Below are 26,180 nucleotides of genomic sequence, written 5' to 3'. Positions count from 1 at the left end.
AAAAAATTTGTTAGAGTGAGGCACTTACAATAAAAGTGAATGGGGACAATTTTTGTAGGGTTTAAAGGAAGAAATGAAAGATGTATAATTTTATAAAATGACATTAATTCTTCTGTAATGACTTGTGTATTATTTGAGATGTAAAGTTGTTTAAATCATCATTTTTTATAGTATTTTTAGGGTTTGTTGACATTACATCATTATGGCAACAAAGCTGTAAAATTGGCTATAACTTTACACAGAAAAGGCTAGTAAAAGGTTTTATCGCTCTAAAATCATGTTAACAAGTATATTGTCTGTCTTGTTACTATACTTTTGAAATAGTATTTTAATGTTTACGGATTAGCCCCATTGACTTCCATTGTAAATGCCTCGCTGTAACAGTTTTTTGTGCTTTTTTTAAAGAAAAGGAAGGACAAGTAGAAATTTTATTTTTAGAGTTTCTCTTAATTTCATCAATGACATAACATGTACATTATAAACTACCTGCATTTTGGTCACTACAACAATTAAAGGCAATGCACTTCTCTATGATTTCTTAAAGACCTTAATTGGCGGAAACTTTTCCCACATGAAGAACAATGGTATGGCTTCTCTCCAGTATGCACTCTCTCATGTTGTTTTAGGTTGAATGACCTACTAAAACTCTTTCCACACTGATTGCATGTGTAAGGCTTCTCTCCAGTGTGGCCTCTCATGTGCATGTCAAGGTCTCCTTTACGCATAAAACTCTTCCCACACTGACAGCATTTGAAAGGCTTCTCTCCAGTATGACTTTTCATATGCACATGAATGTGTCCTCTATTAATGAATCTTTTTCCACACTGATGGCAACTGTAGGGCTTCTCTCCAGTGTGAATTCTCATGTGATCTGTAAGGCCTCCTCTCTTTGAAAATCTCTTTCCACACTGATGGCATGTGAAAGGTTTCTCTCCGGTGTGAAGACTTATGTGAATCAAAAGGTTTCCTTTACGTGTAAAACTCTTTCCACACTGTGGGCAGGTAAAGGAATTTTTGGCTTGAGTTTTGATTTGTGAAGAATTCTTAGTCTGTGAGCAACTAAAAGATTTTTCTTCAGTTATGAAATGAGGGATCTGATTCTGATGTTCCTCCACTTCATTCAGTTCTTGGCTTTCCTCTTTCACTTCTGTTGTTTCTTGATTTTCCTTTTTCATTTCCTTAAAGCCTAATAAGAAATATGAAAATTAATAAATGTGACCTTTTAATGTATTTGCATTTTAAATGGCCAAGAAGTGGGGTAGGCTATATGTTGGCTATGCATATATGTAGCAAATAGCTTGCATTATTCATTACGTTGAAGAACATTCTTCAACATTCAAGACAAAGTAGGACACATATACGGCAGTACACAGAGCTATATCATCAGAATTTTCTCCTTTAGGGTAGCGATAACTCTCTCGTACTCTGCACGTCACTGGATTGGGTGGATCTGAGTTTTTCTTCCACTCCCTGTGGTGCTACGGCTTTTGCCGATTACTACTCTTCTGCATTGAACGACAGCATGTGGAATTTCCTCCTGTATGCCATCGTATGGATGAGCATCTTTACGACCAGATTATTCTACAGCCTGTTGTGCCTCAGCAGTATCGTATACTTTGGAATTATTGTAGCGTGAACATAAATGCTACTGCTTTTAATGTGATGTGTGTATTTTTATACTGTGCACAATCATAAAAGAGCCGTTTAATTAACGACGTCTTTTTCAAGGTGGCCTTTCGTAAATGTTTTCCTCCATGTGAGCGGTAAATCCCCTTATCAAATGGGCACAAGCTCTGAGTTTTCTGTCTGGATCAAGGCCACGCAGAGGCAGCGCTCGGTGGGTCAGACTGCGCTCACCTACAAGAATACAGCAATAAGCATATTTCATGTATATTTCTCCTGTTCATCTATTATTTTTATAGTGATCTTATTTTTGGATAATTTGTCATCTACTCCTTGGTAAACACCGCAGGTTTCATGATGGCATGGAGCTGCCACCTTAAAGAGTGAGCACTCAAGTGGCTCACTAGGTTGAGCTGAACTTCTAGGTTCTATAATGATCCTTTTGCTATTTGACAAATTGTAATCAGTTCTTTTTCTAGCGTTGATGGCTTTCTGGCCAGCTGTCCAAGGTTTTCATGTTCTGATCCAAACCTATAACAAGGCGGTTGTGGTATGCATAAATTGCCAAGGGCTAGTTCGATCACACCAAATGACTTGAGATTCTCCTCTGGTGCGAGAAACATCTCCTATCAATACATGCAATGCACATTCCAGGTCCCATTAACTGCGGCACAGATATGCTCTCATGACAGGGCATTATACAAGGAGAAGTGAGACCTCGCCCTCAGACAGTTCTGGTGATCTGGGATCTATTTGGGGAATTGTCACCTGTGGTACTCCCTGACTCATGCTCCACTTGACCTGGATGCCATAGCCCACAAATGGCCAGTGGGACAGAAGTATGTTATGCATTCCCTCCCGTCCATTTTCAAGTATTGTGCAAAATTCGGGAGGACAAGGAAATTGTGCTGCTAGTTGCGTCAGAATGGCCCAACCGCCTATGGTGCCTAGAGATAATAGAGCTATTAGGTGCGATTTGGCATCCACAACCGGAACTGTGAAAACACACATCTGGACCCTGAACAGTGCCTATCTGACACACAACTAGGGCTGACTCACAACCAGTGCTTGATACCATATTACACGCCAGAGCCCTCTCAAGGAGATGTTTATACACCTTGAAATGGTGAGTGTTTACTGATTGGTGTTCCTCTCGAGGTGAGGACCCTGTACAATGCACTGAACAGCCTATACTTTACTTTTTGCAAGAGCGCTTGGATGCGGGTCTTTCCCCGTCTACGCTTTAAGTGTATGTCACTGCCATTGCAACCCGACACATCCCATTGGGTGATCTGTCAGTAGGCAGACATACTTCGATTGTGAAATTCTTGCATGGTGCGAGGCGGTATTGTTCTGGTTTGGGACTTTTAACCAGTTGGCCCGCCATTCGCGCCATTAAACACAATGAGTTTACGTGTACTCTCATTAAAGACTTTGCTGCTTCTTGCTTTGGCTTCAGTGAAAGTGTCAGGGACCTTGTCAGGATGCTGACAGTCGACGACTCTTGCTTAGAGTTTGGACCGGGCTTGGCAAGAGCCATTCTCAAACCCAGAAAAGTCTACATGCCGAAAATTGGGACCACTGCCTTCAGGGCACAGGTTATTACCATTTAGGGCTGTAACTAAATATTATTTTGATGATCGATTAATCTAACGATTATTAGAACGATTATTCTGCGATTATTGTAATGATTAATCATTAGCTCTTTACCGATTATTCAGCTTGTGCCATAAAAGGTTGTATTAAACGTGCTTACTAACAATAATGACAAAATCATCTTTTAAAAATAACTCTAAATGACATTCACTGTATTAAAGGAGGAAAAATACTTTTTATTAAGTTTAATTCAGTAAAAAAAAAAAAAGAAAAACAATCACTGCAAATATCCTATTATCAAGTGTTTTTGTCTTGTTTTCCATTTAAAATTGTCCACAAATCCATAAAACAAGATACATTTACTTGCGAAGCAACATATAAAATATTTAGACTTGCTTTAAGAGAATGTATCTTAAATGTAAGTGTATTGTTTTATATAAGTGTATTTTTTCATTTGGTTATACTTCTGCAAGTGCAGTAAAGACAAAACATACTTGTATTCAAGATCTGTTCTCTAAAAGCAAGTCTAAATATCATATATGCTGCTTCTCAGGTGAATGCATCTTTTTTAAAGGATTTTTTGATATTTTAAAATATTTGTATTTTTAATGTTATCGTCAACATTCTCAGATAACAATTTTTTCTTCTGCAGTATAGCTGCTAAAGAGAATGTACTTTGTTTTAAAGGAGTTTTAGATATTTATATTGGAAAACAAGCCAAAACAAGAACAAATCAAAATGTTTATTTTGTTGCAGCGTATAATGGGCAAAGACTACACTCTCTCATCTTTCTGTTCACGTCAATCCATCTTTAACTCACAAAAAAACTCTCTCGTATTAATAAAGCTGCGTATTGTCAGTTTTCTTCACAATATGAAATGCACAGTGTCACAAACTCAGCAAAAAAAGAAACATTCCTTTTTCAGGACACTGTATTTTAAAGATAATTTTGTAAAAATCCAAATAACTTTACAGATCTTTATTGTAAAGGGTTTAAACAATGTTTTCCATGCTTGTTCAATGAACCATGAACAATAAATGAACATGCACCTGTGGAACGGTCGTTAAGACACTAACAGCTTACAGACAGTAGGCAATTAAGGTCACAGTTATAAAAACTTAGGACACTAAAGAGACCTTTCTACTGACTCTGAAAAACACCAAAAGAAAGATGCCCAGGGTCCCTGCTCATCTGCGTGAACGTGCCTTAGGCATGCTGCATGGAGGCATGAGGACTGCAGATGTGGCCAGGGCAATACATTGCAATGTCCGTACTGTGAGATGCCTAAGACAGCGCTACAGGGAGACAAGAAGCACAACTGATCGTCCTCGCAGTGGCAGACCACGTATAACAACACCTGCACAGGATCAGTACATCTGCAGGACAGGTACAGGATGGCAACAACAACTGCCCGAGTTACACCAGAAACACAAAATCCCATTTTTTGCATTTCTGGTGTATGCCAGGGTAACATCTCACAGCAAGGACTGGAAAATCTGGGCAGTCCATGAGGAGGAGATGCACTGCAGAACTTAATGTAGCTGGTGGCCACACCAGATACTGACTGTTACTTTTGATTTTAACCCCCACCCCCTTTGTTCAGGGACACATTATTCCATTTCTGTTAGTCACATGTCTGTGAAACTTGTTCAGTTTATGTCTTAGTTGTTGAATCTTTTTATGTTCATACAAATATTTACATATGTTAGGTTTGCTGAAAGCAGTTGAAAATGAGAGGTTGTTTCTTTTTTTGCTGAGTTTATATTATGATTCAATAAGTCGTGAGCCATCATGCTATAATCTAGCTGGCGCACGCGCTCGAGGGATGAGCATCCCCGTGACAGAGTGTGCATCAGCTGGATGCAGTTTCAATCTCTCCCCCTTAGATCAGGACATTCATGCAACTCATAGAAGAGGCGGTGACTGCACAGAGAAATACCATTTTTGGAGTTTCATAGTTATTTACATGATCTGCTTCCGTATTATTTGAACATTAATAAAGCTATAATGCATAAAATATAACTGCATTAAAGATGTAATGCTGGGTTGTTCTCTTTAAAGAGCTCGGCTCTGCTTATTCCACAACGAGAGTGCTTCTGTATTTACTTATTTTGTATTTCTGCATTATAATTCCCTCATACTTTGCGATCTAAATCTGTCAAATCAGCTCCTTGTCTGTATCACAGGTTGCTTTCAAGGTTTGACCATCTCCAAATTAAGGCTTTCACATTGGATTGTAGATACCATATCGCATATGACTCGTAAGGCATACAGTGTCCTATTGGTGTGAAAGCTCACTCCACTAGAGGCATGGCCTCTTCCTGGGCATGGTCTAATGGTGTTTCCTTAGAAGACATCTTCCTAGCTGCAGGTTGGGCTTCACCTAGCACTTTTTCTTGGTTTTATAACCTAGACATCACCTCTCTCTTCCCAAGTGCTTTCTGTTAAAAAGAGTTAATCTGTGTATTCCACTGCTACATGGTCATCCCATCAGCCGTAGTCCGCGGCCGTTTTATCTAAATTTTCACAACCCATGTGGCTAATGCTTTATATTCACACACGTTAGTGATTTAAAGCTCCCTGCGATGTTGTGCTAACCGAATTGGTTAGCTGGTTATATACGCCCATGACGGGCGGGAAGGAGGCACAGCACAAAGGGATCATATTTATTTTGGTTTTAATGGTAATTTTTAATCTTGTGGTTGGATCACTGCAAACAGGATACAGTACACTCTGGATTTTCTCCTTAAATTGCAAATGAAACAATTTTTTTCAGTGCTACAGAGACCCCTAATGCTCCGTGTTTTTTCTTGGAGATTTTAAATCACAGTGACTGTTAAAGAGCATTGAGCCACTTTGATCAGTACATCACTTGTGGGCTATCGATGGATTAAGCCCACAAGTGATCACTCTTGATCTCTGTTGTGGTTCTATCAAAGGGGCCTACAAGTCTGTTGTGGACCCTCCGTTGGGCTCCTCCGACCACAATATTGTGCATTTGCTTCCAAAGTATAAGACTGTACTGCGCAGGAGAGGTAAAGAGATAAAGAAGGTCCAGGAGTGGAATGAGGACAGTATAATGCCCTTACAGGGATGCTTTGATTGCACCCAAAAGACTGTTTTTCAGGGATCATCAGAGAGTATCAATGATCTTACAGATGTGGTGTGTAGCTATGTTTCCTTTTGTGATGACAATGTAATTCCTACAAGGGTGGTTACCTGTTATTCAAACAATAAGCCTTGGATTAATAGTGAACTTTTAATCCAGATATGTGCTGAGAAGGAAAAAAAAAACTATCAGGAAGTGAGAGCAGAAATTAAGAATGCAAAATCTAAAGAAAAGATTTTATCCAACTTTATTAACTCTGACCTTAAATCTGTGTGAAATGGTATGAAACTTATGACAGGTCTCCAGGAGTATAAAAATGTGGTTTCCCTGGAGGGGTACACTTCAGATATGCAGCTAGCTAATGACTTGAACAGTTTTTATTTAAGGTTTAATTCAGGATGATGTAATTAAGGATTTATATAAAGTCTCACGGAACAGCACATTTTTAATATCGATGCACGTATGGTGGCAAGGCTTTTTAAATGATCAAAAATACACAAAAGCCCTGGACTGGATAATATTAGTGGTCATGTAGTCTGCAATTAAGTAACATTTTCTCACCAATTTTTAACAAGTCGCTTCAGATGAGAACTGTACCAAAAATTTAGAAAACATGCTACAATTGTTCCAGTGGCAAAATTTAGAAATCCAGTGTTAAATTATTTGAGACCAGTAGCCCTCACCTCTCTGGTGATGAAAACCTTTGAGAAAGTTGTTAGGCAGGAGATATTGAAGTATGTAGAGGGTATGTTAGACCCACTTCAATTTGCCTATAAAGCGGGGAGGGGGTTTGAGGATGCCACAGTTACTCTATTAAATCTTCTACTTCAATATTTAGAGTCACCTAAAACTAGAGCTTGGCTTCTTTTATTGATTTTACATCTGCTTTTAGCACTATACAAACACTTGTGTTAGCAAAAAAGCTTGTTGAACTGTTCAATTTAAATCATAACCTGGTAGGTTGCATAGTGAACTTTTTATTGAATAGGACTCAGTGTGTTAGAGTTGATGGTATTCTATCTTCCAAGTTATACTCCTCCACAGGTTCCCCGCAGGGGTATGTCCTCTCTCCTCAACTTTATATTTTGTACACTAATGATTATAAAAGTGTGTATGAAAATAGGCAAATACTAAAGTTTTCTGATGACAGTCATTGTGAGTCTCTTGAAAGATGATGAGGTGTCTCATGGACCAGTGGTGGAAGACTTTGCTTCTTGGTGCAGCAGTAGTTGTTTAATAATAAATACTGCCAAGACAAAAGATACAGATAAGGTTTAATTCAAGCATCTTTATTAAATGACTCCCGAGTAGTATCACCTGTAGAGTCCAAAAACATGCAGTATTTCTCAGCTCTCCTGTCATCTGTTTACCTCACGAGAGAACGTGTTCCCCTCGTTACAACCCCAGCGGGAACGAGTGAATGCAGAACTAATATTACCAACATACAACATAGATAAATAAATAAATATAAAATATTTAGATACTATAACAAGTCGTCTTTTTTATTTGTATAGCGCTTTTCACAACACGCATTGTTTCAAAGCAGCTTTACAGGAAATCATGCATTAACAAAAACAAAAAAAATTAAACTATAATGTCTTAAGTGATCATTGTGTAGTTTGATTAAATATGATTGTAAAAAGTGTATAGAAATTAAATAATTGTATTTAGAACCCCTGTGATCAAGCTGAAGGTGACTATGGCAAGGAACACAAAACTCCATAAGATGTTGGTTAATGGAGAAAAATAACCTTGGGAGAAACCAGGCTCACTGTAGGAGCCAGTTCCCCTCTGGTTAAACAACATGAATATAATGCCAATATTAGTTATTTGTGTGCAGTGCAAGTCATGGTTTTAAATTTGTAAATTAACTAAGCGTTAAGGTCCAGTGTTTTAAAAATACAAATATTTTTTTATGAACTTTAAGATTAATGACTAATGTCTTTGAAGTCCATCCTGGATTAACTGCAGAAGTTTACATAGATGCATTTTTCTTTGTTAGTTTGCTGATGAAGGCTTTTGTTGGCAATTAAATGATAGTCTATGTATTCCATTTCAAGAGTGTAATCCTTCAATAGACAAAGGTGATGCAGGCAGAGATAAATGAGGTGCACCGCATCTCAGTGAGGTTCGGTGGGGTCCATCCTAAATCCAAGGTTCAGGCAGTGGCATATTAAGTATCCAATGTCTTACAGTTGAAGTTGGCATCAGTTCATCCTCTGAAGTAAAAAAAACTGAAATGATGCCTGGCTAGCACCGGCTGTAGTTTGTTGTCATCTCTCAGCGACACATAGCAGTGGAGTCCAACACCAAGCAGGAATGGAGCTGGATCTGGCAGACTCTGGTAACCTTGGGATATGAAGTTGAGACATGGAAACAAATAGAAATATAGCTACAAGCAGCGATACCGGGGTCAAGCCAATTATCGGCACCATGAGCAGCAAAAGAAGCTTTGTGACATGTTTTTGGTTAGAGTCCGATGAACAGTGTGTGAGGAGTTAGAAAAAGTAAACTTTCAATCATAAAAAAAAACCCAAATTTATTTTAAACTTAACTAAATAGCTAGTTCTTAGAATTTTTGTCCTGTATGTGGCGCTGTTCTGAATCTGCTCAGGTAGTATCTGGGCATGATGGTTATCATGCAGGAAAGCATTCAAGAGTTATAAGTCAAAATAGTAATTTTTCTATCTCCTGACCAGTAGGGGGCAGTGCGCCAAAATGCTGCAGGTAACCTCAGGGCCTAATGGTGATAACACATACCAAGTTTTGTCCCAATCCCTCAAAGCGTTGCGGAGATACAGCCTCAAGTTCAATTTTGTGCATTCTTCGAATTCGTTGAAGTGCCATTCGAAAACGGTATGGTTTATCAAAATTCTGTGAATAACTTTTTGTCGTGAGTGCCTCTAGATGATGCAGGCCAATTTTCATGCAAATTGGACATACAGTCTAGGAGGAGTTAGAAAAAGTATGTTTTCAAAACATTTAAAAATGGCAGACAGGAAGTTTGCTAGATCATGACATAATTGGTATCTTTGTTCTCAGCATGAACCATGGAATCTATCAAGACCAGTCTCATGACAGTAGGCAAAAGCAGTCAATAGCTATTAGCATTTTTAGAAATAGCATTATAATTGTTGACCACAAGGTGGCGCTGTCCCGAAACTTTGAGTCCCTTCAGAGCATGGTGCCAAAGATACATACCGAGTTTCGTAATGATACGCCAAGTCATTCGTAAAATACAGCATTTTATGACTAAATTCAAAATGGCCGACATAAGACTTTTTCATATCGTTGGACTCGCTATACCCCACTGAATCTAATGAGACCAATTTGATGATTTTATGACAAACTGTTCAGAAGTTATAAACAAAAATTTGTTTTTTTCATATCTCGTGACCACTAGGTGGTACTGTTCCGAAACTGAGCAGGCACCCTCGAGTCATGGTGCCTATGACAAATGATAAGTTTGGTATGAATATGCTAAAGTGTTATGGAGATATACCCTCACGTCCATTTTGGCATGCTCTTCGTCAAATTCATTGTAGCGCCATTCGAAAACGGCATGGTTTATCAATATTCTGTGAATAACTTCTTGCCTCTAGATGATGCAGGCCAAATTTCGTATTGGACGAGGGACGAGTTCGAAAAAGTAGGATTTTCAGAAAATTCAAAATGGCGTCATAGGGTGCAATCGAATCGTCTTGAGCGAAGGAATCGGAGGAAATTTCGTTTCTAGGATTCACGGTTCAAAAGTTATTAACATAAACGTGAGTGCAAATTTGGGCAGTTGGTGGTGCTAGAGGGTTTGAGGTAGAGATGGTAAATTTGCTGTGGTAGCAAATCAGACTGTCCTCTATCTGTGTGCCAAATTTCATATCTTTCCCACAAGTGGTTCTATGGGCTGCCATAGACTCAAGGTCGGAAGAAGATGATGAAGAAAACTAACGAAAACAATAGGGGCCTTTCGCTCCTCCGGGGCTTGACCCCTAATAATATTAGCGTAGATGCCATTCAATTTTATGCAGAGTTAGTCTAGACCAGGGGTTTTCAAATTGGGTGAAAGTGAGCCTCCCCTAGAGAACTTGAAGACAGCAATGCCCCCCCCAACCACTAATTAGGCTATTATTATTGGTACTACGAGGCTACTACTATTAGTAGTAATAATACTATTATTAGTATTGCTTTTAGGCTATGTTCATCAATATACATAATTTTTTTTTATTAAGATAAACTTTTTTATTAAGCAATCAACATTCCATTTTAAATTCAGTTTCATTTTGAAATAGGTTATATTTTTTCAAAACATTTCAAACATGTTTGTCTTTCTTTTTAAAACATATTGTGAACACATACTTTGCAACACATTTTTACCACATTCAAGCAATTGGGAAACTGTTAAAATTATCCTCCACAGTCAAAAAACAAAGTATTCTCAACAGCCCTATAACCAAAGAACCAACAAAATCAGACACAGAACGAAATCAGCTCTATTTTCTGATCACTGAACAGATAACCCTCGACGGTCAAATAACTAAACTGGAAACATGTTCATTAACAGCCACAGGCTACTAACGTTATCTCAATTGAATAAGAGCTATATTGGAGATTTTAGGCTACAACATCAACATCAGATATCAAACAACATCAGCAAGATGAACAGCGCTGTTTTGTCACAGTATAAAATGTGTAAAAATCACTTCCGTATAGGCCTACGTTAAGCAAAAAAAAATAAATAAATAAAAAAAAAAAAAAAAAGAAAAAGCTGATTGCCGATTTTGCCTCTTCATTTTCATCGCCCCTACATCAGTGGGAACAATGAGTCCGAATTTTTGATGTGCACAGGTGATCAATGCGGGGCTGTACGGTAGAAAGGAATAAACGTAAATCGTCCTCCACCTGCAGCCTTGATCGGTATTTGCTTTTAAGCAGGGTCAAATCAGAAAACCCGCACTCACATTTGTGGAGGTGAAGGGAATCTGCCTCCTCTCCTGTAGACCTTTGTATTGTAGACACAACAAAGAGATCAATTTCGCAAAACGTATATGCATAACACGCACTTTAACACGCAAGCTAGCAGGACAGATGTGTACAGACGTGAACAGTTATGTTTTTTTCTCCCCGTGCTGCGCCTCCCCTGGGGCTCTCTGGTGCCCCCCAGGGGAGGCGCGCCTCACCAATTGAAAACCTCTGGTCTAGACTTAAACTGAGTGAGTGTGTCTGCATCCCAAACGGTGTTAGGGAGACTATTCCATAGTTTAGGAGCCAAGTATGAAAAGGATCTACCTCCTTTTGTGGATTTTGATATTCTTGGAATTATTAACAAGCCAGAAATTTGTGATCGTAGTGAACGTGACAGAATATAGCATGTCAGAAGGTCACTTAAGTACTGTGGAGCTAGACCATTCAAAGCTTTGTATGCAGTTAACATAATTTTAAAATTAATATGAAATGTAACAAGTAGCCAATGTAACAACGATAAAATTGGGCTAATATGATCATATTTCTTAGTTCTAGTTAGCACTCTGGCAGCTGCATTTTGAACCAATTGAAGTTTATTTATTGAAATTGCTGCACATCCTCCCAGTAATGCATTACAATAATCTAGTCTTGAGGTCATGAACACATCAATTTTTTGGCATCAGCAACAGAGAGCATGTGTCGTATTTTAGCAATATTTCTCAGGTGGAACAATGCTGTTCTACAAACATTGGAAATTTGATTTTCAAAGGACAGACTGGTATCAAATATAATACCTAAGTTCTTTGCTGAAGACGACGACGTAACAGTACATCCATCGAGAGTCAGATTATATTTTAGCGGCTTTTTTTTTTGTTTTGTTTTTTTGAGGTTTTTGGTCCAATCATTAGTACCTCTGTTTTGTCTGAATTGAGTAGAAGGAAATTTCTGGCCATCCAATCTTTGATTTCATCGACACACTCATATTTGGAGAATTGTGAATTTTCGTTGGGTTTAGAAGAAATATAAAGTTGGGTATCATCGGCATAACAGTGGAAACTTATTCCATGATTCCTGATAATATCTCCAAGGGGAAGCATGTATAAGGAGAAAAGCAGAGGCCCTAAAACTGATCCTTGTGGCACGCCATACTTAATTTTTGTTTGATTTGACAATTCCTCGTTTACACATACAAAGTGGTAGCTAAATAGGACCTAAACCATGCTAATGCAAGTCCACAAATGCCAACATAATTCTCTAGCCTATTCAAGAGAATGTTGTGATCTATCATGTCGAAGGCAGCACTAAGATCTAAAAGCACTAGAAGAGAAATAAAGCCACAATCGGATGATAAGAGCAAGTCATTTGTAACCGATAAGTACAGTCTCTGTACTAAATTCTGACTGAAATTGTTCATATATTCCATTTCTCTGTAGAAATGAACATAGTTGGGAAGACACTAGCTTTTCTAGTATTTTTGACATAAATAATAGATTTGAAATCAGTCTGTAATTAGCCAATTCTCTAGGAACAAGCTGTGGCTTCTTAATAAGCGGTTTGATAACTGCCATTTTAAAGTTTCTTGGGACATGTCCTAAGGATAGTGAAGAGTTAATAATATTAAGAAGAGGTTCTAAGATTACTGGGAACACCTTTTTTTTTTTTAGAGCTTAGTTGGTATTGGATCTAATATACATGTTGTGGCTTTTGATTTTTTTATAAGTTTTGTTAGCTCTTCATGACCTATGACAGTGAAGGATGCAGTGAAGTTGCTTGTGAGCAAAATTACGAGACACTGTTTTCTGAGGTGCTGTGACAGTTGATTGCATAGTTCCAATTTTATTTCTGATTATTTCAATTTTTTCAGTAAAGAAATTAATGAAGTCATTACTATTGTGCTACGACGGAATATCTGGTTCAGTCGATGCTTTATTAATAACCAATTTAGCCACAGTACTGAATAAACACCTAGGATTGTTGTGGTTATCTTCTATAAGTTTGCTAAAATATGCTGACCTGGCAGCTTTTAATGCCTGTCTGTAGCTACAGACACTATCTTTCCATGCAATCTAATTTTGTATTCTTCCACTTACACTCCATTTTCCAAGCTGCTCTCTTGAGAGCATGAGTGTGATCATTGTACCACGGTGTGAGGCTTTTTTCTTTAATCGAAGGGGGTGACATTATCAAGAGTGCTATAGAAGACTGTATTTATATTTAAGAACTTATATTTAAATTCTTCTAGACTTTTTGGCTTAATGAATATTCGAGACAATTATGGAAGATTATTAATGAAGCTATCTTTAGTGGTTGAAAGAATAGTTCTACCTGAACAATAGCGTGGTGTAGATTGAGTGACATTAGCTGATTGCAAAAAACAAGTGATGAGGTAATTATCTGAGATGTCATCACTCTGCAGTAGAATTTCTATATAGTATCAACATCAACACCATATGACAGAATTGAATCTAGCATATGATTATGGCGATGAGTTGGTCCTGTCAAATTTTGTCTGACTCCAAGAGAGTTGAGAATATCAATAAATGCTAATCCCAATGTGTCATTTTCATTATCTATGTGAATGTTGAAATCACCAAAAATTAAAGCTCTATCTACATTAACTACTAGATCAGATAGAAAATTAGCAAATTTAAAATTTGTAAATTGTAGCAACACCTCCTCCTTGACCCTTCAGATGAGGCTCATGTTTATAACAATAACCTGTGGGAGTAGATTTAAACTAATATATTAATCTGGTTTAATCCAGGTTTCAGTCAAACATAGCGCATCCAAACTATGAACTGTAATAATTTCAATTACAATTAGTGCTTTGGTAGAAAGAGATCTAATGTTTAGTAGCCCTACCTTCATATGATGTTTATCTTCAATTATTTTTTTATTTTTTTTCAAGTTTGACCTTAATCAAATGTTTTCTAAATGATTTAGTGAGAGTTTTGTTTTTGGTAGTTCGGGGAACAGACACAGTCTCTATATGATATGTAGGTGATACAGGCTCTATGTGTTGTAGTTTGTGACATCTCAAGGCAGCTAGCAGACGTTTGGATTAACCAGTTTGGCTGCATCCTGACCTGGGCCCCAGTTAGTCAAATACTATCACTATTAAGACTATGAGCCAAATTACTAGAGAGGAGAGCAGCACCTTCCCTGGAGGGATGGAGTCAGTCTCTCTTTAGCAGGTCAGGTCTACCCCAAAAACTCTTCCAATTGTCTATGAATCCTGTGCTATTCTCCAGACACCACTCAGACATCCAGCCATTCAGTGACACTAATCTACTATAAACCTCGTCACCACAAGGAGTAGGGATGGGGCACAAGCATATTACAGTGTCTGACATCGTTTTTGCAAGTTCACACACCTCTTTAACATTATCTCTAGTGATCTCCAACTGGCGAAGCCGGACATAATTAGTGCTGACATGAACAACAGTTTTAGAAAATCTATGTTTAGCATTAGCCAGCACTTCAATGTCAGACGCCCGAGCCCCCGAAATGCATTTAACAATGTTGGCTGGAGTCTCTATTTCCACATTCCTTACAATAGAATCACCAATTATTAGGGCTCTGTCAACATGATTCTCAGTGGGTGCATCACTGAGTGGGGAGAATCGATTGGAAACCCTAACAGGAACTGGAGAGTGGTGTTGCTTTGCTGAGCGAGTAGGCTGCAGAGACGTCACCCAAACACCCTGCTGCGGGGGCTCTAGAGTTGGAACCAAAGTGTGTGTGTTGCTCGTTGTTCTACCCACATCCGAAACAGTATCTACCGGCTTCTCTTTCTCAATGACCTCCACTAGTGTTCGGATGCGTGCCTCTAGTTCATTAACCATCTCCATCAGCCTGACTAATTCCTTACATTTATCACATCTAAATCCCTCACTGCTGATGGAAGAAGCTATAGTAAACATGTGGCATGTAATGCAGGAAGCAATAACATGAGCGTATGCCATGACTTACCGCAACTGTTTGTTGTTGTTGTTGTTATGTTGTTCTTGAGTGGCGAGGGTTTGAGATCGATATGGTTCCTATTCAGCAGATGTTTGAGATTGATGCAATAATCCATGTAAATCACAGTGGAGAAAACGAATGCACGCAGTCGAGATGCAAGATGTAGACAAGTGGAAAAAGAAAAAAAAATAGAGAAACAGGTGTGCGCGGTATAATACACACAGATGAAACAGCAGAAATGCGGAAAAACCAGAAGCACGTGGTAAAATGGCAAAGGATAAAATGATGAACATAAGAATAAGCAATGCTAAGCAGGCTAGCAAGCTAAAAACACTCATGCAGCATGCTATCAGCAACATTATTAATGCATTAATAAGTAAAATATAATTTAAAATAAATGAATAAAAATTATTAAAATGACAAAGTCATTTCAAAGACAGAGTAGGAGAAGTGACCCAATTAAGCCCACGTACCATATAAGACCTCTTACTGTTTTATTTTGAAATATAAAAAAGACAGAAAGAAAGAGAAAAAGTGGTTGCAGAGGAAATGTACATATTTGTTGGTATCATTTAAATTTTTATTTGGAGCCAATCAAATGCTTCGTTCTTGAGTTATTTGGGAACATGTGCTACTGGAAACTGCTCCAAAATTTCACTGTTTTTGATACTCCAGAAAAACAGCTTTTTTGAGGTTGAGATGAACAAACCGGATGAGAAATTATAAAAAATTTAAAATTAAGAGATTAATAAATCAAATGATACTTGATATTATTTATTTTCTTTATATTTAACAGCAATACTTTGTATTTTAAAAGATGGATTTGATGAGTATCTGGAGCTCGTGCAGGACGCTGCCTGAGTGATGCTCACAAAGATAGATGCAGTAAAAGAAAATAAACTAATAAAAACTGCTGATAACCAAATTAAAAGATTTAAGAAACTTATTGAGCTAACACAAGCTATAGTGTTCTGTCTGTAATTATAATCCAGAAATATAATGTTGTTTTCATGTGGGCTTACAAGGAACAGTGCCTTTGAAAAGCCTGTTTGCTCATAGCTTAAAAGCAGAATCATTATTTTATTTGTTTAAACACCAATAACAAACATGCTCTACATTTGTAAAATAAAGTGTTTTTTTAGTCATTAAAAAAAAAGGTTTACCTTGAATCTACTTTTAAATTATTTAGGTTTATTTTCCCATTGAACCCTACTGTTCCTAATAAGCACACTGAGCAAATAACCCATTGAACCTCATTTTAAACCGAATTCATTGTCAACTCAACATACTGAATCTACTTTCATTGCAGGGAGAAAATGAATAGGCAAAGAAAATAATTATAGGGACTGTCAGATTCAGATATTAAATGTTTCTAGTGCCCGACCGCTATATCAGTCGGCCGATATTAGCCTTTCACCGATATATCGTTATCGGCGTATATGTTTACCGATATGCGACGATATGAAAACTTTTTTTCAGAACATATAATGCAGAAAACAATGCTTTAGAATTGGTGTCATAACGTAGTTTGTGCTGAGCTGACGGTGGTTCTTCAGACAGTGCGGAGTTAAGCGGTGTCTTCGCAGTAAGTTGCTGGCTAGTTTGTGAAATACATACTGGAAAGTTAATAAAGAATGACCCAACATTTTCCCTTTTCAGTATAACTAATATAATGTTAACCCTGTCCCTGACAACCATGTCACTCATGTTTATCACATCTGTTTGCTGTGTTAGCCAGCTATAGTTTGTCAGTGCAGTCAGTAATGTAGCAGATTGAAAGGTGAGCATTAGAGCATCTATTTGCAGCTCAGCAGACAACGGTGCGGTGGTGGATTGTGTCTGTTGAGTGTTGATTTCATGCTTCGTTGTTACCTAGTTGGTGAGACGCAATGCTGGAAAGTAAATAAACAATGTCCGTCTTTTACTCTCCGTGACAACGAGCTTATAGCTAACTAGCTAACCACGTAGCCACTTTCACACCTTGTCAGCTGAGTGGAAGCTAATGTGTAAACATGTATTCACCAAACTGTTTTGTTCAGGATTCACAGTTTGGTACCCCCTTCAACTGAACAATTCCAGTCGTTACATTTATAAAATGTAATATTTAAAAGTCTGGTTTTCCACCGCTGAAAGTTTCTCCTGAACTTGTATAGCAGAATACAGGGCAACACCGCTGCCACTGTTTATCTCTTGTCTCGGCAGGTGTAAATGCTTCTTGTTTTACAACCTGCCCCTAACTGACTGGCTGTATTAAAACAGTCAGCATTTGACTGATACTAAACAGTACTGATGTTTTATTTAGCTATTTATTTTATTTGTATATATTCTTTATTTAAATGGTCAGCATCTGACTGATACTAAACATACAGTACTGATGTTTATTAAGCTATTTATTGTATTTTTATTTATTCTTTATTTTCTCAGTGTTCATTTCTAGAATTTGTTGACAATGTATAATAATAATGTCAAATATTCTTTGATAAAAATATTTAAGAAAGCAGCCTTCTGAGTACCTTTGCATAGTCATATCGGCGCAAAATCGGTGAACAATTCACATAGAAAAGGTCAGTTATCATTCCAGCTCAAAAATGAACTATATCGGCCACCATATCGGTAATCAGTGAATTTTCTCCCTCTAAAATTGGTATTGGTCTTAAAAATACCATATCTGTCAGGCTCTAAATATTTCATTTACTGGTTATGATGTGTGAGGTCTAAATCTAAATGTCTAAATCAAAATTGAGGTGTTCATTTAGTTAATGTGAAGGATTTACATTTTAAAAATCATCAGTGGGTTTATTAAGAATGCAAGTGGGCTTAAATGGAACACGTTCCTTATAAACTCACTCCAAACTTTTCACATTTGTCAGTTTATGAAAAACATAACATGAGAGATTAAGCTTTGATTTAATACTCACTTTATTTGAAGGCTGTTAAGATTTCAATAAGAAAACATGTAAAACGTATATTTGGGTGGGCTTAATTGGGTCACTTCTCCTAAATAACTGAATTTTTCACATTAAGTTTAATTACACTAATGGGTTATCAGTTGACATTAAGCCTTGTTCTTCTTAGGACGATCTATCCTAATATACAGTAGAGAATACTTTGTGTAAGCCTACTTGTTTTCAAGGCCTATTAAAAAAATGTAATTGTAATAAATATTTTTGTGTTTATTTGTTTTATTATTTAACCAGCCTACAGTATTTTTGTCAATAAAAACTAGGAAACAACTATGGTATTAACAACAGCGATATTCTGATAACAGTGAGCAGAAAGCTTACACATCACCAGTTTTGACAGAGCTGATGATAAAAGGATAAATGGTCAAGATCTGTATTGGCTGATAGATGAAAAGAAAATCTGTGAAGGTATGGGCAGACCATCACTTAATATTGAAGTTGGCTGGGTTAAAAAAAAAAATGATTATGAATATGGGCTGTGACCCAGTCACAATGTGAACAAAAACAGGTACACAGTGGACAGGTACAATTTTGATCTGTGTGTTTTTCTTTCACAGTTTTATTTATTTGTTTGTGGCTGAAGTGAAAAGCGTTGATCCCTCAAGGCTCAAGTGTGATCCCCGAGTACCCCAAGTCTTTTATTGGTACTAGAAAATGTGCAAAACATTATCAAAAGGAATCACTTACTAGTTTTTTGTTCATCATATCGTAGATCAAATGGCAATCTAAATATTTTTCAAAATAATCACAATATGACTTTTTGTCCAAATCATGCAGCCCTAGTAAATGTATGCAGTAGGTTTAATTATAGGCTAATAAATTATAGACCCCTTTACCTAAGATAAACAACCAGTTACAGTACACTTTTACCAGATTTGCAATTTTGGAGTTTTGGTGCAATGAATGTTGAAGATGCATTAAAAGTGCATGCTGAGTCGAGCTGCTTTTTTCCCCAGCTGCTTTCTGCTCTTTTTCTCTCTTTCTCTGATTGTAAGGATTGTGGTAACTGTGACGATGGAGCTGAGGATTGTCTGTTTCAGTGTCTGATCTCCCATTCATTCTTTCGGTCTACCAATCGTCTATCTATGCAACAGTGTGTGATGAAATGATGCCAAAATGTGAAAACTGTCATACTACACTGCCAATCAAAATTTCACCTAGAGGGAGTCGCGTGGCGCCATGCAAGGGTCGGACGTGTGAACAGCGAGCTCTGCGCACTTTGCTAGTTTAAATACTTTTTATGTCATAAACTGGTGAGATTCGATACACTCCGATTCTTGACTGTTCTAGGAAGACAATATGTCAAAGAATTCAAAATCCTCAGGCTCTGGAGACATTAAAAGACACTTACGTGCGCAAGCTGATATCCCTGACAAGGCCGCAGACCAGGGACTCAATTTGGACATTGCGGAGAAAGAGATTCAGCGTCAACTGTTGAACATGTCGGCAATGCTGGCGAAGGTCGTTGCTGACTTGGAGGATCTTACTGTAATATGTCGATCGATCACTGCCATGGAGACGAAATTCACTGAGATGGTTACAAGAGTGTTGAATGTTGAGAAACGGATCTATTAACTGGAGTCATCGGAGAGGGAATTAGCTGCTAATCCGCTAGCAACCAGTACATACTTGGAGCATGTTTGGAAAAAGTTGGAAGACCTTGAGAATCATAACCGGCGAAACAATGTCCGAATTGTTGGAATTCCTGAGGACGAGGAAGGCCGAGATATGGTGAAATTCCTAGATGGGCTCTTCCAGAGTCTGTTTGACATAACAGGCCATAAGCTGGAAATCGAGCGAGCTCACAGAGTTACGAATTGTATATGTTTCTTATCAATGTAATGACTCCACTGTTCTTATTTGAGCCAGCACTAAAGAAAACCTGTCCACCCCATATCTTCCCAAATTTTTCAGCTTCCTGCGGGGAAAGATGCCTTTCTTTAAGAAACACAGTATCATATTTCTTACATTTAAGGAAATAACCTTCCTTCTTTTTATGGGGTGCCCCAACCTATTCACATTCCACATGGAGAGAGACAATCCACTCATTAACATTTGACATTTTGACATATGAGAAAAACTAGATTGTGTGTCAAAAATAAAATTATAATGACCACATTCCGACATCAGTATAACAGTCAAACCCCTAGCTTCCCCCCGAAACAAACAAACAGAAAAAAGAAAAACGTGTGCATTAACCCTGCGCGTGACAGCGCCAACCAGTGTCCATCCCTCTAAACTCAAACAGTCCATGTACGCCTACGAGAGTCCCCGTGACAACTTTGCCGTCGGATTGCTCAAATCCGGTGCTTCTATATACATTTTGTGAAACAGAATTACATAACAGAAAATAATCTATAAAACAAACTCCAGCCAATAGGCAGAATAAACACAAAGAACGTGTAGATTAATTCACAAAACTGATCCAAAAGGTGTGTTCCTCCACAAAACTCCAGCAACAACAAAAAAATCCATTCAGTTTCCTCGGACAGTCAAACGTATATTCAGTGAGCTGGCTGTTCATGAGTACAGCAGATGACCTAATCCTTCCAATGTCCTGCAGAAAATACTCCACAAAACAAACTCCAGCCAATTGGAGGCATAAACACAAGGCACATGCAGATTCATCCACAACTGTCCCGAAGGAGTGTTATTCCACAAAACAGCTGCTAGGCGGAACCAGCACAAAAAGAAACAAAACAGGTGCCCAGCTTTATCGGATGGTCAAGTGAATGTTCAGTGAGTCAAGCTCACTTGGCTGCAATGTGAGAAACACACCATGACTTCCTCAGTCCATTGATTTTACGAAAGACATCTCTTGTCGTGGGCATGTAAATATTTTGCGGCCATCCTTAAAAGCAACCTTCCATTTATGTAAGAGTTTCTTGCATTCCGTCAATGCAAAAGTTTCTTGAAACAGTGTTATTCCACAAAACAAACTCCAGCCACTAGGCGTAACCAACACATAAAAGAAACAAAAAGGCACCCAGCTTCCTCAGACAGTCAAGTGAATGTTCAGTGAGTCAGGCCCACTAGACAGCAACATGAAAAATCACCAAATGGCTTACTCACCCCATTGAAGGAAAATGCTTGCTGCGGGCATGTAAATATTTTGCGGCCATCCTTCGTATCTATTCTCAGTTTGGCCGGAAACATCATTGCAAAAGCGACCTTCCATTGATGCAAGAGTTTCTTGCATTCCTTGAATCGACCACGTTTTTCTCGTCGAATTTGCAAAGTCTGGGAACAAGAAAATGTTGTGGTTCTTCCAAGAAAGCCTTCCTTTACTCCTCACCTCACGTAACATGAGATCTTTATTGGATGATCTCAGAAATTTGGCCAGAATTGATTGGGGCCTGTCTCCTTCTGCAGATCTCCGAGCCGGGACCCTGTGAGCTCGCTCGATTTCCAGCTTATAACCTGTTACGTCAAGCAGACTCGGGAAGAGCTCGTCTAGGAATTTTACCATATCTCGGCCTTCCTCGTTCTCAGGAATTCCAACAATTATCAAGATAATCGATCTGTTTTTCAACGTCCCCGATTCTTGTAACCAACTCAGAGAATTTCGACTCCATGGCCGTAATCGATCAACGTATTACAGCAAGATCCTCCATGTCCGCTAATACCTTCGTCAGCATCACCGACATGCTGGACAATTGACGTTGAATTTCTCCCGCCGCACCGTCCAAGCTGAGTCCCTGGTCTGCGGCCTTGTCTGGGGTATCAGCTTGAGCACGTAAGTGTCTTTTAATATCTCCAGAACCCGAGGATTTTGAATTCTTTGAAATGTTGACTACATAGAACAGTTATGTAGCAGGGTGTATCGAATCTCACTGGTTTAAGACACAAAAATAATTAAAAACCAGCAAAGTGCGCAGAGCTCGCCGTTCACACATCCGACCCCCGCATGGCGCCACATGACTCCCAAGAAGAGTCATTATTGTTTTAGCAGAAAATCAGGGGCATAGGTTTATTTTGGCTAATATTTATGCACCTAACGCTGATGATCAGGGCTTTTTTATAGATCTTGAAGGGATGTTGCAAGCCGCTGGCACCCAACATGATATAATATTGGGAGGTGACTTTAATCTTTGGATGGATTCAGTCCTTGATCATAGTGAAGCACAGTGTGTAAGCCCCCTCGAGCAACAGTGACGCTTCACAGGATGTGTAAAAATCTTGGTCTTACAGATATCTGGAGACTTCTGAACCCATCTGGTAGGAACTATACATTTTTTCATCAGTCCATAAGATTTATTCTAGAATAGATTTTTTTTTATTTTTTATATCTAAGTCCCTCATTTCATCTGTTGTTGATTGTTCAATTGGAAACATTTTAATCTCATATCATGCCCTGGTGAGTTTAGAGGTGTTGCCACAAATGGAGAAAATGGAATCATATAGTCGGCGCTTTAATGAATCACTTTTGCAAAATCCTGAATTCCAACAAATGCTAAAGGCTGAAATCAATGTCTATATGGAGACCAACTGGTCCTCGGTATCCTCTGTGGGTGTGGCTTGGGAGGCACTTAAGGTGGTTCTTAGGTGTTGGATCATACAGTATGCCTCATTCACCAAAAAATCCAAAGCACAAGAACTCGGAGTTGTAAGAGAATATTAAAAGTGCTGAGGCAGAGCTGAAGCGCCGAATATCGTCTGATGGCCTCAGAGAATTGACCTGACTGAAATACAGATATAATACTATTTTTTGTGGAAGGTGTAGTTTTGGCTATTCAGGGCAAGACAGTCATATTTTGAGTCGGGGACAAAGCAGGGAAGCTTTTGGCTAGATATATAAAGCAGTGTCTTTCTACCATTCCCTCAGTGAAATCTGCTGGTGATTAAATATTTACCTTGGCCATTGATATTAATAATGCTTTTAAAGGATTCTGTCTTGAGCTCTATATTTCCACGTCTTCATCTACTGATGACGACATTAGAAACTTTGTAGAACCATTAGAACTCCCTAAACTGACGACTGAGCAAAAAAATACTCTTGATTCTGAGATAACCTTGGAGGAGCTTGACTAGGTAATTAAGGCCTTGCCTACAGGCAAGGCTCCGGGGCCAGATGGCTTTGCCGCTGAATGTTTTAGATCTTATGCTACAGAAATGGCTCCACTTTTGTTAGAAGTTTATACAGAATCATTTAAGAATAAAAGCTTCCGCCAACCATGACACAAGCCCGGATCAGTCTGATTCTTAAAAAGGACAAAGATCCAAGTGAGTGTAAGAGTTACTGTCCAATTTCCCTGATCCAGCTAGACGTTAAAATATTGTCAAAAATTCTGGCTAACCGATTATGACATCTCTTATATATATAGATCAGGTGGGGTTTATTTGGGGCCGCAGCTCTTCTGATAATATTAGGCGTTTCATCAATATTATGTGGTCAGTGGTGAATGATCAGACTCCGGTCACGGCCATCTCACTTGACGACGAAAAGGCGTTTGATATGGTAGAATGGGATTATCTTTTTAAGATTTTGGAAATATATGGGTTCAGGAATACTTTTATTGGATGGATTAAGTTACTTTATAGACACCCAGTAGCGGCGGTACAAACAAATGGATTCATTTCAGATTACTTTACTCTGGATAGGGGCACCCGGCAGGGTTGCCCTCTTTCTCCATTATTGTTCTGTCTTGCCCTGGAACCATTAACAGCCGCGATAAGAAGGGAAGATGATTTTTCAGGGGTGGTGGTGGGAGGTGTGGCGCATAAGCTTTTGCTTTAAGCAAATTATATTTTATTATTCGTCTCCGACCCCATTAGACCTATGCCTTGCCTCCATAGAATTATTAATTCCTTTTCTAAGTTCTCAGGATACAGAGTCAATTGGTCTAAATCCGAAGCTTTAGCTCTGACAGCGTACAGCCCAGAAATGTCTTACCAGCCGGGCGCCTTCCAGTGGCACAAACAGGGCATTAAGTATTTGGGCATTTTATTCCCAGCAAATTTGTCTGATTTAGTTAGAGTTAATTTTGACCCCTTAATAAAAAGTTTTGAGCGATGTGGGTAGGTGGGCTTCGTTACATTTATCTATGATTGGGAAGGTTAATGTTATTAAAATGAATTTTATTCCAAACTACCTGTTACAATCTCTCCCTGTAGATATCCTCCTGTCTTATTTCAAGCAATTTGATAGCATAGTGAAGTCCTTCATTTGGAATGGTGAGCGTCCTAGATTACATTTTAATAAGTTACACAGGCCGACTGACAAAGGTGGGCTTGGCCTACCCGTGATTTTGTTTTACTATTATCAATTCGCCTCAGACATTTGGCTCAATGGTCGCTTCCACCTGAGAGAGACCCTACCTGGTTTTGTATTGAACAGGAAGTTGTTGCCCCTATTTTGTTATTGCAAAGCCTTTCTAATCAAACTAAACGGAGAAGATAAGTTACACCCCGTTATCTCGCATTTGCTCTCGGTATGGACAAAAGTTTCCAGAGAGTTTAATTCTGACATTTATTTAACCCTTACCAGCCAGAGCATTCAAATTTGGGAACAATTATTCCCATGGTTCCTGTCTCAGTAACTTTGCCATCCAATCACCGATTTTATTTCTGAAAACTGCCAGATACTCATGACAATATAAGCTAAAAGCACATATGAATGGTTTAAGGGGTTACTGGGCATGAATAATAAATGTATCGTCATCAGCATCATCCTCCATTTGCCTGAGCGGAGCCAGAGAGGATACCCCGGGAGATTACCTCCAGTGTTGGACTTACTGCTTCAAATTGAAAACTGAGGTGATCTTTCGAGGTAAGACAAGTTATTTAATGTGTTGTCAATATTGTCTATTGAAAGTCAAAACATTTTTGTTACGAAGCATTTATTTGTAGGAGTAACGCTAGTTATTTCTGGAAAAAATTACATGACTGTCGGCGTTCATCGGACAGGCAGCTAGTCTGTATTTAAGCAAATTTCTGTTAAACTTGCTAAATAAACAATAGCTAGCAATACTATGTACATTTTTAGCTAAATATCAATAAGTTTTTGGGCCAATTTTGTCGCTTGTGGAAGATAGTCAAACCTTTTTAGTTATATAGCATTTATTTGTAGGAGTAGCGTGAGCTAGTTTTTTTCTGGAAAAATTGACGTGACCGTCATCGGTGAGCCTCTTTTTATATCAACCTTTTTTTTGCCAGTTTCTATGAAACTTGCTAAATAAACATTAGCTAGCAATACTATGTAAATTTTTAACTAAATATCAATAACTTTTTTTGCCAATTTTGTCGCTTGTGAAAAATCCGCCTGAAGTAATGTGAGGCAGAGAGCAGACGCTGTTCAGACCTGCCTGGAAACTGGCCTGCTTGTTAGATAAGTTATCTAGCTTGTTGATTTTCCCATGTAATTAAAAAAATGGTAGATATCTTTCTATAATTTAGCAGATAGCCTTACCCATCCATCACACAGACATGATTTTAGATTGCGTGTAGCTTCCTGTTCACAAGGAAAGTGTGAGAGGGCTGTCTGCAGTTGGACATTCTGCTTAGTCTGCAAGCCTTTGGTGACTATTCAGTGTATGGATTTGTGAAGAACACACTGCTGGCTACCAATTGTTGTACTTTTGTTTTCCTGTTGTAGAGATGGATAGAGACTATGGCTACCTGCTCAGCACCCTCAAGAGGAGGAGGCAGCTGGCTGCTGATGAGCTTAGGTTCATAGCAGAGGAGGACATGGCTCATGAGGGCATGAGCACACAGGAGGAAGATCTACTGGACCAGGAACTACTGCAGGAAGACCCGGACCACGAGGAGATGGCGGATAAGATGGAACCTGATCCCCAGCCAAAACCATCAGCTGGGTATGTATGGATGTGTATGTATTGTTTGTTTCTGTTTCTCATATGACTGATACTCACAGTAACACTAACACTGTTACTCTTATTATTTTGGGTATGGCTAGCCATTCTTGCTCAGGTCCCAAGTCAGCTAGAAAGCGTAAAACGCTTCCCTG

At 38.5% G+C, this 26,180-nt stretch overlaps 1 protein-coding gene across 11 annotated transcripts in view; it reads right to left on the bottom strand.

The window, feature by feature from the left end:
* The window catches only part of LOC127450336 (gastrula zinc finger protein XlCGF57.1-like), a 279,453-nt gene that overhangs the window by 132,593 nt on the left and 120,680 nt on the right, over positions 1 to 26,180 (bottom strand). For 3 of the 11 annotated variants that reach the window (XR_007898960.1, XR_007898961.1, XR_007898959.1), the window contains exon 4: positions 15,307 to 15,328. The exons of 4 other annotated variants lie outside the window; for them this stretch is intronic. The gene's annotated coding sequence lies outside the window, so the exon portion shown is untranslated. Of the gene's footprint in view, positions 1 to 414; positions 1,187 to 7,526; positions 7,576 to 7,622; positions 8,679 to 15,260; positions 15,329 to 26,180 lie in introns of those variants that run through there. 4 more of the 11 variants (XR_007898962.1, XR_007898963.1, XR_007898965.1 and 1 more) reach the window with 4 other exon arrangements.

This window comes from Myxocyprinus asiaticus, chromosome 13, assembly GCF_019703515.2.
Source record: "Myxocyprinus asiaticus isolate MX2 ecotype Aquarium Trade chromosome 13, UBuf_Myxa_2, whole genome shotgun sequence".
Taxonomy (NCBI): domain Eukaryota; kingdom Metazoa; phylum Chordata; class Actinopteri; order Cypriniformes; family Catostomidae; genus Myxocyprinus; species Myxocyprinus asiaticus.
The sequence above is the reverse complement of the archived record's forward strand: the minus strand, read 5'-3'. Positions and strand labels throughout refer to the sequence as shown.